A 14,618-nucleotide genomic window follows, 5' to 3' on the forward strand; every position below is an offset into this window, starting at 1 on the left:
CGCGGTTAGACACAGTATCTCCGGAGTCTAAAGAGCCGGGCAGAGGCTGGCGGAGAGCCCAGGCCGGCCAAGCCATCAGGAGAAAGACAGACTCCGGTGTGTGGGGAGGGGAGGTCGTGGGGAAGGGGGGGGGGGTGCTTCTATGGCAAAAGACTCCAGCCTGGCAAGCTGCCTCTATCAGGGATGACGAGGCCGGCTCCTCCAGAACCCGAAGCAGGGAGGGTGGAGTGATGGAGTGGGGGGGCAGAGGGCTGGGGGCGAGGGCACGGCGCACTAACGCAGGCCCACAGGCCGGGGCTTGAGCGCAGCGCGCCCAGGCAAGGTGCCCGGCCCCGCAGAGCCGATCCCTCTGCGCCATCTCCCGAGGCTGCGTGCGCCCAGGGCGCGCCGGCGGGGCAGCAGGGTGGGTACCAGCCTTTCTTCCCAGCGCTACAGCCTCCTCCCCGAACCCACGTGGGCGGAGCAGCGCGGGGGTGTGCGTGGCAGGGGCCTAGGCGGCGGGTGCTGTGCGCGGGGCGGGGGTGCAGGCAGGGCGGCCTCGCCCCCCACCCCGCCGCCTCCGGCCTCCACCCTCTGTGCCACCTCGGCCGGGACGCGGGGGTACCCGGACCTACTCAGTGGGTAGGACACCGAGAGAACCGGCCGGCCACGCCCCCCGCGCCACTCCCTGGAGGCAGCCGGTGGGTCCCCCTCCCCCTCCTTGGCTCGTGAAAATGGGGGTGGCGTGAGGGAGATAGAGGCACTGGGGGCGGGACGGGGAGGGAGCCTACGGAGGGAGACGAGGCAGAGTTCTCCTGCTGGGAGAGAGACGCTGCGGGGGGATTTGGGGGGGAATGGGGGATGGGAAGGGTGGGGGTCCACGGAGGTGAGACGCGAGAGCGTCAAGGGATCCGGAGGGGCGCGAGGGCTGGAGGAGGGGGAGGTGGGCGTTGGGAGGGGCGGCACCGGTCACCGAGTCCCCTGCCGCCGGGTCCGCCCCTCGGTCGTGGGGTCCGCGGGTCCCCTTTGGCCAGCGCGCGCCTCCCGCCCCCCGGCGCACCTGTACCCACCTGCTCGGCGCTCAGGCCCGAGCCGGGCAGCAGCAGCGGACGTAGCCAGCGCAGCCCCGCGCCGCATCATCCGGCCGCCCCCTCCCCGCCCCGAGCTTACGCTGCTGCCGCCCCCGCCTTAAAAAGGACAAAACGGAACAGAAAAAGGCTGCGTGCAAAAAAAAAAAAAAAAAAAAAAAAAAAAAAAAAAGGAAAGAAAGAAAATTCGTAAGCAGCAAACGAGGAAGACGGGCAGATGCGCGCGCGGCTCGGCGGGGCGAGGGGCGAGGTGCGGCGGCGCCGGTGACCGCGCTCGGGGCAGCCGGCAGGCGCGTGCCGCACGCTCCCGGCTGCAGCTCGGGCGACCACCCGGCGCCCGGCTCGCGGCGCGGCCCCGCCCCTCCCCGGGCCGCCCCTCCGATTGGCCCGTCCTCCTGCCAGTCAGAGGGAAGGCGCGGCACTCGCCCGCCCCCGCCCGGGGCCGAGGCCTGGAGCCGTTCGGCGGCAGCCGGAGGAGGTGCGGGGAGGCCTGAGCGTGCGCACTTGGCCCCGAGGCCCGCGCCGGGGAAGGGCCGGGGTCCCGCGGCTGAGCGCCCGGCGAGGCGCAGGGCCGCCGCGCCGGGCGGGTGGGAGCCGCCCTGGGGAAGGGCTTGCGAGCTCCAGTTCGGGTTGAAGGCCCCGGGAAGCCCGTCCCTGCCCTCACCTGGGACGGTGGGCATCGAAGGCCATCGGCGGTCAGGGAAGACACGACCTGCGCCTTTGTACACACGGAACTCTCAGGGTCCCAGGTCCCAGGAAAAGAAGTGTTGAAGGTGACACGGCTAGCCAGAGGCAGAGCCAGGAGTCTCACGCCAGAGCTGACAGCCTTCACCGCGAGGCAAACCCGTGTCAGCAAAAAATAGTGGAACGAATAATGTGATGTCCAGCCTAGGCTTGAAGGAAGGGTAGGATTTCGTAAGGCAAAGATCCATTCATTCAGTTCTGTTCCACAAATATTTAATTGGGCACCTACTATGTACCAGGGAGCCATTAAGATCTAGGGATACTGCAGTGAACAGACATAAGGCCCTGCCCTCCCGGAGCTTATATTCTAGCAAAGAAAAGGAAGGCAGGAGCATTCACATAAGCATGAGAAAGCACCTTGATAGCAGGAAAGTGTGGCTTGTTTGAGAATCTAAAAGAGGGGGGTGTCTCCGGGCTACAGACAGGTGAGATGAATGGCCAAGAGGAGGGTGACCAGACAGGTAGAGGCCAGAGCTGTAGGGTCTCTGGCTATGGGAAAGAATTTGGAGTTGATCCTGAGGCCGTCTCACCAGGGAAAGTGGTCTGTGGGAACAACGTCAGAGTTACGTATTTGAAGTGTGCTGATCTGCTGTGTCTGAACCACCCCTCCGGACCACCCGAGAGGCAGGTACCACCACTTTCTCCTCGCTAGGGATGAGGAGGCCCCGGGTCCCAGGATCCACAGCAGGTAGCAAGGTGGGAGCCAAAGGTCCAAACTTGTCCAGAACAGCCTTCCAGGTACCCTGAGACTCAAAGTTCGTGAGCCCAGACCTCAAAGTCGCAGGGAGGCGGGTTTCAGCTCACCAAGAGGACAAACATTCTTCTCAGAGATGCCGCTCTCGAAGATGTGCTGAGCTCCCATCCCCTCGACAGGCCGTCCACGTTTGAGGGTCTTGGGGAAGGGGTTCCTGCTGCGTTCCAGACGGGGAGCAGTCAGTGCCCACTAGCCTGCCTCTGCTGGGACCAAGCTGTTGGGGGTCGGGGGAGGGATCCCGGTTTGACCACTTACTAGCTGGTGACCTTAGGCAAGTGATTGGCCCTTGGCTTTCGTCAGTTTCCTCGTCTGTAAAATGGACCTTAAAACAGTGATAATCGGTGGGTTTGGGCGGGGATTAAATGACCTAATATATATATATGGATCTCTGCTACTTCCTGAAGGCCTCCATCATAAATTACCACAGACCAGGGGCACCTGGGTGGCTCATTCAGTTAAGCGTCTGACTCTTGATCTCGGCTCAGGTCACGATCTCACAGTTTGTGAGTTCGAGCCCCGCATCAGGCACTGTGCTGATGGTGCAGAGCCTGCTTGGGATTCTGTCGCTCCTTCTCTCTGCCCCTCCCCTGCTTGTGCTCTGTCTCTCGAAATAAACTCAAAACAATTTTTAATAAAAATAAAAATACCACAGACCAGGAGGCTTAAAGGAACAGAAATGTGTGCTCTCGTAATATTATAGGGTAAAAGTCCCTAGTCCAGAAATTGTTAGGGGAAATTCTTTCCTGCCTTTTTCAGCTTCTGGGGCCTCCAGATGCTCCTGGGCTTGTGGCCACATCACTCAAATGTGGCTTCCCGTGACTGTGGCTGCCTCCTCTGTCCATGCCTCTTCTGTTTTAAAATTTTTTGGGAGAGAGAGAGCATAAGCAGGGGAGGGGCAGAGAGAGAGGGGAACAGAGGATCCCAAGTGGACTCTGTGCTGAGAGCAGAGAGCCTGATGCGGGGCTCGAACTCACAAACCGTGAGATCGTGACCTGAGCTGAAGTCAGACGCTCAACAAACTGAGCCACCCGGGTGCCCCCCATCTCCTCTTTTATGAAGATTCTTGTCAGTGGATTTAGGACCTACCGAGTTAATCCAGGATTATCTCACCTCAAGACCCTTAACTTAATCACATCTAATCACCCTTTTCCCAAGTAAGGCCACCCTCTCGGGTTCCAGGATGTTATTGTAAGTCACAGAATTCTTAACTACAATTGTGATCATTCCTAAGGAGGGGGGAAAGGTGCGAAGCTAGCACATCATGTGGAGCTTGGCGTGGTCTGAGGTCCGGGAGCCTTCCCTGAGGAAGTCAGCCCTGAGCCTCAGCTAGCTGGAAAAAGAGGAAGCGAGAATATTCCAGGGATAGTGAACAGCAGTGTGAAGGTCCTGAGTTTGGACTTGACCTTCCGGTGGGAAGGGAACCATCAGGAGTTCTGGAGGAAGGCCATGAGTGACCGGATTCAAGGAGGTCTGGTCAAGTACTGAAGGGCAAGGCAGGCCCCGCCAGCTCCATCAGGGATCCCGCAGACACAGACGGGCATCCACTGCACAGGGATGCTCTGCCCAGACAGCAGGGACATGGCAGGGAGACAGCTTGTCTCTGCCCTGTGGCTCATGGGTCAGTGGGAGAGACCACAGTGGAGCATTATGATGGGGTACCCTGACTATATGAGTGCCAGGGAAGGAGCTCCTGGGACCACTTCAGGGAGTCAGGAGGGGCTTCCTGGAGGAGGAGACATGTGCACTGCAGCTAGACAAAGAGGGAGGAAAGCAGGCCTTCCAGGCAGAGGGAACAGCATGTGCAGAGGGACCATAGAGGCACAAAGACTGAGACGTGGATTCCAGGCCTGCTGCCCCGTAGGGAGCACACGAGGTTAAGAGGCTGGCAAGACCAGGTCACAAGGAGCCTGAAAGCCTCACTGGGACTTCTGGTCATCAAGGAATTTGGAACAGGCCGTGACGCCCCTGGAGTTGGTTGGCAGCTCTGGAATCTGCATGGAGGCTGGGTGGGAAGGTGGAGGCAAGAGACCGTGGCGTTGGCTAAGACGAAGGAGGCTGAGGGTCAGAATCCGGGCAGTTTGACCCACGGTCCCAGGAGGACAGGTCAGAACCCTCTGAGCGGCACCCCCGCCCCCGACTAGGCTGATCCAACTTGGAAGACTTGCCTTCTGGGTGGTGAGCGGTGCTGGGGGAGGGGTACCCATGACAAGAGCAAACGCTGGTCAAGCTGGCTCCAAACAGGTACTGATGCAGGTACGCTGCGTGTACTAATTTAATCTGCACAACCACCCTAGGCACAGAGAGGTTAGGTAGCTTGCGCAGGGTCTCACAGCCAGGAGAGCCAGAATGCAATTGCTTCTGGGGATAAATAAACCATCACACTGATAATAACGACTCACGTTTACTGAGCACTTACTGTGTGCTGGGCACTGTCTGAGCTTCATAGAAATTAACCCATTTCAATCCCTCCCTCCTTATCCTTAGACACCGAGGAATGGAAAGGTTCAATAACTTGCCTCAGGGCACCAACTCAGTGGCTGAGTTGGGGATCGGAACCAGCAGACCTGGCTTCCACAGTGGCCGACACCGCTCGGGCTCTCTGCATCTCCTGAGTAGCAGAAAACTACCCCACTGCTGGTAAGATGCCCTGAGGCAGGGGGCACAGCAAAACCAGTGCCAGGCGAGGGGCGGGGAGCTCTGTGTCCCTGGGACAAGTCCCATCAGTGCTCTGAGCCTAGGTCTCCTTCCTCCCTGTCGAATAGAAATGGTGCCACCACCCCCCCGCCCACACACACACCTGCCAGACACTCTGGGATGTGAGTCCTGGTTCCACCATTGGCCCCCAGTGCCACCATCCGAGTGATCGGAAGAGTAGGACCTAGGCATGTGATCATGGCGCACCTAAAAGAGTGAGGCTATTCGATGCGTGCATTGAACACTGCTGGGATTCGTAGCAGAAAAGCTTACCTCCCTCCGTGTCCCCGCAGGCGCTGTTACTCTCATTTTCTGGAAGAGACAAAGGAGACTCAGACAAAAGGATCTGGAAACTACAGCCAGGTCTCCGACCCCAAGCCCACGCTGCCATCAGCTCACGCTCGGATCCTAAAAGATGACGATGGGAATTATGCTGAGCTCAACAGCTGCGTGATTCCATTTATAGAACTTTATCAAAACGACAGGATTATAGAAACAGAGGACTGATGCGTGGCACCAGGAGTTGGGGAGGGGGAGGGTGGTGGCCGTGTCTATAAAGGGGTAGTGGGGTGGCACTGGGTTCTACCCCGGGGGTACCCTGTGGCGGTGCACACGCCAGTCTACACGAGTGATAAAATCGCACAGAACTAAGTTCGCGCGCACATGCGCCCGCGTGAGCTCAGGTAAAGCCACGGAAATCTGATTGAGGTGGGTGGATCCTATCCACGTCGGTTGCCTGGTTTGTGATGTTGTAACTATAGGTTTGCAAGGTGTAACCTTTGAGGGAAACCGGGTGAAGGGTATACTGGCTCGTTACTGTTTCTTACATGTGAGTGTCCAGTGATCTTGATACAAAAAGTTTATTTTTTTTTTAATTTTTTTCAACGTTTTTTTAATTTATTTTTGGGACAGAGAGAGACAGAGCATGAACGGGGGAGGGGCAGAGAGAGAGGGAGACACAGAATCGGAAACAGGCTCCAGGCTCTGAGCCATCAGCCCAGAGCCCGACGCGGGGCTCGAACTCCCGGACCGCGAGATCGTGACCTGGCTGAAGTCGGACGCTCAACCGACTGAGCCACCCAGGCGCCCCCAAAAAGTTTATTTTTTAAAGAAACAGGATGATCACGAAGGTAGCTGCCCAAGGAGTCTCCTGCACAGGACAGGGCTTGGCCCCGGGGTGGGCACCGAGGGCCTGCGGATTTCCCTCCAGAAACAAGGTGGATCAGCCATGAGGGGTGGGAGGCCGGGCAGAGTGTCCCAAGTTCTGCATCCCTTTCCGGGCCGGGGAGTCCGGCCTCCTAGGACGCAGCGTCCCTAGGCCAGGACATGCTCTTTCTTCTCCTCTCCACCATTCAAGGAAAACAGCTTTCTGTGGGCTATTTCTGGTTCTATGAATAATGCATGCTTATTGTAAAGAATTCAAACAGTACAGGCGGATATAAAGGAGACAACAAAGGTCACCTTGAATCTCGCCACACCGGGGTGACCCCCGAGAGCCTTCGGGTGACCAGGCCTCTGTGCCTCTCCCGTGTGCAGATACATTCACATGAAGGGGCGTAATAAAAACACGATGGTTTTGTTCTGGACGCTTCCCCCTCCCCATTTCCACAGCACATCCCCCATGAGGTGGCCCCTGATAACCCCCTGGCTTACCTTCTCCCATATGTTTCTCCACAGACACCCGTAAGTATATGCTACGTACCTACACACGTGCATTCACACACATACACGCACCCACAGGGGAGCTTGGGGGTCAGTGTCGTACAAAAAGAATCCCTCCTAATCACATTTAACTGCTTCTTACTTTTCAGGCTCACCAACACCTGCTGAAATCGGTGCTAGCTTCTTCAGGGAACTCGCCTCATTCTTTTGAAAGGCCGATGACATCCCATGATGTGCGCCTCCTCCCTGCCCTTGCCGGCTAAGAACAATGGGCAGGAAATATCCTGGTCAGTGTCAGTATTTTTCTTCCCACAGACTGGATTCCCAGGAGTGGAGTTACTGGTTTGAAGACCTAAACTTTTATTTTAATAGATGCTGACAGATTACCTTCCCGAGATTCTGTGACACCTGACCCTTCTGCCTCAATGCACACAGTTCCCACCATCAACCGATGCCAGGGCATGCTGTAAACGTTGCCATCCTGATGAGTGCGAAGTGATCTGTCCTTGTGACTTTAGTTTGCATTTCCCTGCCTACTGGGGAATCGGGGAGAACTTGAATATATGTTTGACTTTAGAGGTGCTCTTTGGAGAATTGGCTTCTTACCCTTTGTCCATTTTTAGTTGGGGCTTTTGCTTTTGTCCTTTGGACGGGGGCGGGGGAAGTGTTTCCAGGGTTGTTTTTTTTTTATTTTATTGAAGTATAGTTGACATATAATGTCATATTGGTTTCAGGTGTACAATATAGGGATTTGGCAATTCTATACATTATTCAGTGCTCACCACAGCAGGTGTGGTCTCCACATGTCACCATAAACGTTATCACAGGGCTATTATTTTTATTTTTATTTTTTTTTTAATTTTTTTTTTCAACGTTTATTTATTTTGGGGACAGAGAGAGACAGAGCATGAACGGGGGAGGGGCAGAGAGAGAGGGAGACACAGAATCGGAAACAGGCTCCAGGCTCTGAGCCATCAGCCCAGAGCCCGACGCGGGGCTCGAACTCACGGACCGCGAGATTGTGACCTGGCTGAAGTCGGACGCTTAACCAACTGCGCCACCCAGGCGCCCCTATTTTTATTTTTTTAATGTTTATTTATTGTTGAGAGAGAGAGAGACAGAGTGTGAGTGGGGGAGGGGCAGAGAGAGGGAGACACAGAATGTGAAGCAGGCTCCAGGCTCCGAGCTGTCCACCCAGAGCCCGACGCGGGGCTCAAACCCACGAACGGTGAGATCATGACCTGAGCTGAAATGAAGAGTCCCACGCTTAATCATCTGAGCCACCCAGGCGCCCCCGCCTCTTCACCTATCTCTTCCTCCACCCCGCTCCCTCCCTTCTGGAAACTGTGTTTTTCAAACCATGTTCATCATCAGGATTGTTCTCCATACTTACGAGCGTGCTCCCTTTTGTCCATTTTTAAGTGTTCTCGGCAGAGCGGATACTCCTCTGCTGGTTCTCGGGTTCAAGCACTTTTTCCAGACCTTTCTTGCATCTCTTGACTTTGCTTGTGGCATCTGTTGCCAAGTATGTAGCCAGACCCTCTCGCTTTCTTTCTCTTTTTAATACAGCTTCTGCCTTTCGTTCTTGGTTAGATTGGTCTCCATGGCACCTAGAGCACGCTGTAGCCTAGATTTTCGCTCAAGAAAGCTCGGACAGCTATCATTCATTGTTGATTCACAAAAAATAAAAACGTGATCTGCCTGGGAAGCGTGACCTTACAAAATACGTTTAAGGAGACCAATTTCCAACTATTACAAAATGTTTTGAGTATGAAATATTTCAAGAATGCCAAGTAATATATATATAACATATGTATTTTCCAAAGCCCAGTAAGGGGGTTTCCAAAAATGTCAGTTGCGTCTCTATACTGCCTAAAAAAAAAGGTGGGGGGGCACATGCACACAAAAATACAGTGAAATTCTGTCTGCACTGGTAACCCCACAGGGACCTGAGCGAGCTTTGGGTGATGGTAGCCCCTGCACACGGTAAGAAATGTTAGTGGCCCTTTATCCTTAGAATAGGGGCTCGACAGAGGACAGGACTCCATCAGGAACTGTTAAATCAGAATCTGTGTTCCCATCAGATTCATTACTTCAAGGTTTTGCTGTATTCAAAGAATAAAAGATTATAGGCGCTCCCTGGGTGGCTCAGTCGGTTAAGCGTCCACCTTCGGCTCAGGTCATGATCTCAACGCTTGTGAGTTTGAGCCCCGTGTTGGGCTCTGTGCTGACAGCATGGAGCCTGCTTGGGATTCTCTCTCTCCTTCTCTCTCTGCCCTTACCCCGCTCACATTCTCTCTCTCCCCCCTCCCCTCAAAATAAATACAATCAAAAAATAAAATAAATTTAAAAAACTATCAAATAAACATTCCTGTATCCTCCATTCAACCTAAGAAATAGAACATGAGTCTTGTCCTATGTGCCTGTCCCCAACTGGTAACCGTGTTTCTCAAATGTGTTTTATCTTTTCCCTGATTTCCTATGCGTGGTTGCATGGTGTCATGTCTCTATTCTCCCATATTTTTCTTCTTATTTCACATTGAGTTTTAAAAATGCATCCACTTTGAAACATGAAGCTGAACTGCGAATAGACATTCTGGCAATTTTTAAAAAAAAATTTAAACAGCGCAACCACAGACATCTGCATTCATACCTCCCGATGCGCGTAGATAAGAGGTTTGTCGGGGCGCCTGGGTGGCGCAGTCGGTTAAGCGTCCGGCTTCAGCCAGGTCACGATCTCGCGGTCTGTGAGTTCGAGCCCCGCGTCAGGCTCTGGGCTGATGGCTCAGAGCCTGGAGCCTGTTTCCGATTCTGTGTCTCCCTCTCTCTCTGCCCCTCCCCCATTCATGCTCTGTCTCTCTCTGTCCCAAAAATAAATAAACGTTGAAAAAAAAAAATTTAAAAAAAAAAAAAAAAAAGATAAGAGGTTTGTCCATCAGGATCTCTCGACAGCAGTGCTACTGACATTTTGGGTGGGATAATTCTTTGTCGAGGGGGCTGTCCCTGGCTTCCACCTGCCAGATGCCATTCACACCCTCCTCCCAGATGTGACAGCGGAATGTCTCCAGATCGTGTCAAATGTCCCCCTAGAAGGCAAAATCGCCCCTAGTTGAGGTGCCATTCTGGAGTTCACACTGCTGGACTGGAATTGCTAAAAGGCATGGGGCGTGAACGTCTCCAACTCTACAAGATATTGCCAAACAGTGGTCCAAAATGTTCATGCCAATTTAGTATCCAGCAACGGTCCATGAGAAACCCAGTTCCTCTCCATCTTTGCCAACCTGCGGTCTTGGCTGGATGTTTGCCAACCTGGTGAGAGTGAACTGGTGTCTCCGAGCAATGTAATGTGTTAATTTCTCTGACAGAAGCTCTTTGTATGTTTTTGGCTTCTCATATTTTCTCTCCATGAACGTGGCCTTTTCACGTATCCTGCCCATTTGTCTTTCGGGTTGTCTTTTCCTATTGCTTTTCAGGGATACTTTATATTTTCTGGATACTGATGTTTTGTTGGACGTATGTTCTGCACATACCTCCATTCAGTTAAGGGCTTACCGTCTTATATTATTGTAGTTTCCTTTATAATATTGTATTTATATTATTGTAGCATTCTATTGGGTGAGTAGAAATATTAGCTTTAGGGGCACCTGGTTCGCTCAGTCAGTTAAGCGTCTGATTCTTGATATCAGCTCAGGTCAGGATCTCATGGTCTCCTTGCTTGAGATTCTCTCTCTCTCTCTCTCTCTCTGTCTCTCTGCCCCTCCCCCTTCATGTGCATGCTGTCTCTCTCCCTCTCTCTCTCTCTCTCTCTTTCTCTCTCAAAATAAATAAATTTAAAAATATATATTAATTGGGGCGCCTGGGTGGCGCAGTCGGTTAAGCGTCCGGCTTCAGCCAGGTCACGATCTCGCGGTCTGGGAGTTCGAGCCCCGCGTCAGGCTCTGGGCTGATGGCTCAGAGCCTGGAGCCTGTTTCCGATTCTGTGTCTCCCTCTCTCTGCCTCTCCCCCGTTCATGCTCTGTCTCTCTCTGTCCCAAAAATAAATAAACGTTGAAAAAAAAATTTAAAAAAAATAAAAATAAAAATAAAAATATATATTAATTTTAGGGGTGTCTGGGTGGCTTAGTCGGTTAAGCGTCCAACTTCAGCTCAGGACATGAACTCATGGTTCATGAGTTCAAGCCCCATGTTGGGCTCTGTGCTGACAGCTCAGAGCCTGGAGCCTGCTTCCGATTCTGCGTCTCCAGCTCTCTCTTCCCCCTCCCTGCTTGCACTCTGTCTCTCTGTATCTAAAAAAAAAAAAAAAAATGAATAAAGCATTAAAAAATTTTTAATATTAATTATAATATGTCCCTGTTTTCAGTATTTTCCTTTAGGATCTGTGCTTTTTGTGTTTTAAGAAATCCTTCCTTATCTAGAGTCCTTAAGAATATTCTCTTATATTCCCTTCTGAATGTTTTAAAGTTTTACTTTAAGTTTTATTTTAAGTTTTACTTCGAGACTAAGGCCCCTGCTGTTGAGTTTTACGGGCAGGGAGAGCAAGAGGTCCTGTTGTATCTTTTCCCCTCTCGTGGGGATAGCCAGTTGTCCAAGCATCGCTTATGTAAAACCCCTTCCTTTCTCACAGGGGCTACAGTATCACCTATGACATGTATCAGGCGTGCAGGACCCATGGTCTGTTTCTTTTGTCTATTTGTCTGTTTCTGTGTCAATATCATGCTGTGGTAACTACTTTAGCATTATAGTAAGTCCTTTGTTTGTTTGAGAGAGGAGAGAGAAAACCAGCTCAGGAGAGGGGGAGGGGCAGAGGGAGAGGCTCAGGAGAGGGGGAGGGGCAGAGGGAAAGAGAGAGTGAGTGAGCGAGAGAGAGAGAGAGAGAGAGAGAGAGAGAGAGAATCTCAAGCAGGCTCCATGCTGCCAGCACAGAGCCCAACACAGGGCTTGATCTCACAACCCTGGGATCATGACCCGAGCTGAAAACAACAGTCGGACACTCAACCGACTGAGCCACCCAGGCGCCCCTATACTAAGTCCTGGTATTTGCCAAATCAAGTCCTCCCCACCTGGCCATCTTCTTTAGGGACATTGAAGCTGTTGTTAGCCCTCTGTTCTCCATATCCACTTTGGAATTAGAAAGGCAAATTTTGCAAAGAACCTTATTGGGATTTTGATCAGAACTGCATTAAATCGATCACACAACTGGGAGAGACATGATGTGTCATATCAAGTCCTCCACTGATGAATCCCTCTACTCACGTAGCTCTTGTTAAACATCTTTCACTATGGAGTTAAGATTCTCTGTATAAAGATCCCGCCTATTTGTCAATAGATGCATTTCTCATTTTATTTTGCTCCCGTAAATGGTATCTTTATTAAAACTATAACAGCTCTTGGGGCGCCTGGGTGGCTCAGTCGGTTGAGCGGCCGACTTCGGCTCGGGTCATGATCTCGCGGTCCGTGAGTTCGAGTCCTGTGTCAGGCTCTGTGCTGACGGCTCGGAGCCTGGAGCCTGCTTCGGATTCTGTGTCTCCCTCTCTCTCTCTGCCCCTCCCCGCTTGTGCTCTGTCTCTCTCCCTGTCAAAAATAAATAAAACATTTAAAAAGTTTTTTAAAAACTGTAACAGTTCTTTATGTGACAGGTACAAGATTCTGTATACGTTCATTAAATAAAGCTAATTAGTTGTGTTGCTCAAATGTCCTCTATCCTTACCAGCTGTCTTTTTTTTTTTTTTTTTTACAAGCTGGTCTATCAATTATTAAGTGTTGACATTTCACCACACTCGTTTGGATGGCTACTATCCAAAAGAAGCAGAAAATAATAAGTGCCGGTGAGGATGTGAGGAACATCGGTGCACTGTCGCTGTGAATATAAAATGGTACGGCCGCTGTGGAAGATGCTCTGGGGATGTCTCAGAAAATTAAACAGAGAATCACCATGTGATGCAGTAAGATTCCTGAGTCCGTCCCCGAAAGATATGAAAGCAGGGACTTAACAGGTATTTGTACACTGAGGTTCACAAACAGCATTAATCGCAGCCTTAATCACAGTGTCCATCAGTAGATGAACGGATACATCGTATGTGAGGGATGCAACACACACACACACACACACACACACACACACACACACACACACACACACAGGAATATTATTCACTCTTAAAAAGGAAGGCAATCCCGGCACCTGCCACCACATGGGTGACACTATGCTGAGTGAGACAGACCAGTCACAGAGGCGATGACCCCCCTCACATGAATACTAGCGTGGCCGGATTCACAGAGACAGAAGGCAGAATGGCGAGTGGGTGCCAGGGGCTGGGGACGGTGGAAAATGGGGAGTTGGCGTTTCCTGGGGACAGAGTGCCAGTTCGGGAAGAGGAAGAAGTTCCGGAGATGCACGATGGGGACGGCAGCACCACGGTGTGAATGTGCCGAATGCCACCAAACTGTACATTTTAAGTGGTTAAGATGCTGAACTTGACACGATGCATATTTTCTCACAACAGAGAAAATGTTGCAACGACGCGTGTCAGAATGTCCCCACCGAGACAGCGGATTTGTCGCTTTCTCCTTCCGGTTCTGTCTTTTTGCTTCCTGCGAAATGCATGCAGCTCTAGAAGTGTGGCCTCTTCCTGGCGAATTTAGTACTGGGTGGCCGTCTTCTTTACCCCAATGATGATCTGATCTAAATTTTATTTGGTCCACTGGCGAAAGCTACCGCAGCCTTCCATAGCTTGGTAAATCCTTCCACCCTCCTGCGTCTTCTTCACACTTGAGATGCATCCCAAGCAAAGAGCATACAGTTCGTTGGGTTTTGTACCGTTGCCAGTCCAATACTGTCTGAGCCTGCCCGCCGGCTTGTTCGTCTACACGGACTGTGACCACCAGTGTTTTGGGAGCTATTTCTGATCTTGCGTTTTTACTCGTCTTACTTTTCCTCGCTTCTCCTTTTTCTCCATTTGTGCTCGTTTTTGGGATTGCCTGAGCCTTTGGTCATTTTCCATTTCCCGCCATTTGAAAGCTACATAATTTCCGTATTTTCAGCGATTGACCTAGAAATTTTACCACATTTATCTGACAAAGCTCTAATTAATCCATATCTCAGCCATCGCCTCCAGCAATAAATGGTTTGACCTTGATCACTGCTCTCCTGGGTTACAAGGTTGCTGTTCAGTACTGTAGTCCTAGCTCCTGGGTTTCTTTTGTTTAACCTTATAAAGTAAACATCACTCATTTTATAGACCCAGTATGTGTTACCATTCGGTTTTAAATATTTTGGCTCCAATCAATCCCTTGATTTCTTCTTTGACTGATGTATTAATTAGAAACCTGTTGCTTGGGGCACCTGGGTGGCTCAGTCCGTTGAGTGTACAACTCTTGGTTTCAGCTCAGGTCATGATCTCACGGTTTTGTGAGTTCAAGCCCTGTATCGGGCTCTGTGCACTGACTCAGGGGAGCCTGCTTGGGATTCTCTGTCTCCCACTCTCTCTCTCTCTCTCTCTCCGCCCCTTCCCCGCTCATGCTCTCTGTCTCTCTCAAAATAAATAAATAAAGTTAAAAAGCCAAATGTATTGCTTAATTTCCTCATATTTGGGGGATTATCTGGACATCTTATTGTTACTAAATTATAATTTAACCCTTCTGTTAGCAGAAAACATACTCTGTATGGTTTGGGTTCTCTTCGATTTGAAACATATTTT

General features: G+C 51.5%; 1 protein-coding gene and 2 long non-coding RNA genes across 5 annotated transcripts in view; 2 read left to right on the top strand and 1 right to left on the bottom strand.

Annotated features, from left to right (window-relative positions):
• The window catches only part of JAKMIP1 (janus kinase and microtubule interacting protein 1), a 136,704-nt gene extending 135,561 nt beyond the window's left edge, over positions 1-1,143 (bottom strand). For 2 of the 3 annotated variants that reach the window (XM_086705490.1, XM_086705491.1), the window contains exon 1: positions 1,050-1,143. The gene's annotated coding sequence lies outside the window, so the exon portion shown is untranslated. The remainder of the gene's footprint in view (positions 1-1,049) is intronic. The other variant, XM_086705492.1, reaches the window with a different exon arrangement.
• Positions 475-6,128, top strand: LOC147582127 (uncharacterized). Its single transcript, XR_015250611.1, has 3 exons — positions 475-680; positions 5,050-5,202; positions 5,553-6,128. It is a non-coding gene; the product is annotated as an uncharacterized LOC147582127 (long non-coding RNA).
• A 438-nt stretch (positions 6,129-6,566) lies between these two features.
• LOC147582128 (uncharacterized) lies at positions 6,567-7,504 on the top strand. Its single transcript, XR_015249851.1, has 2 exons — positions 6,567-7,208; positions 7,294-7,504. It is a non-coding gene; the product is annotated as an uncharacterized LOC147582128 (long non-coding RNA).
• The last annotated feature ends 7,114 nt before the right edge of the window (positions 7,505-14,618 follow it).

The sequence above is a fragment of the Puma concolor genome, chromosome B1 (assembly GCF_028749965.1).
Source record: "Puma concolor isolate L17-30 chromosome B1, mPumCon1.1.hap2, whole genome shotgun sequence".
NCBI lineage: Eukaryota > Metazoa > Chordata > Mammalia > Carnivora > Felidae > Puma > Puma concolor.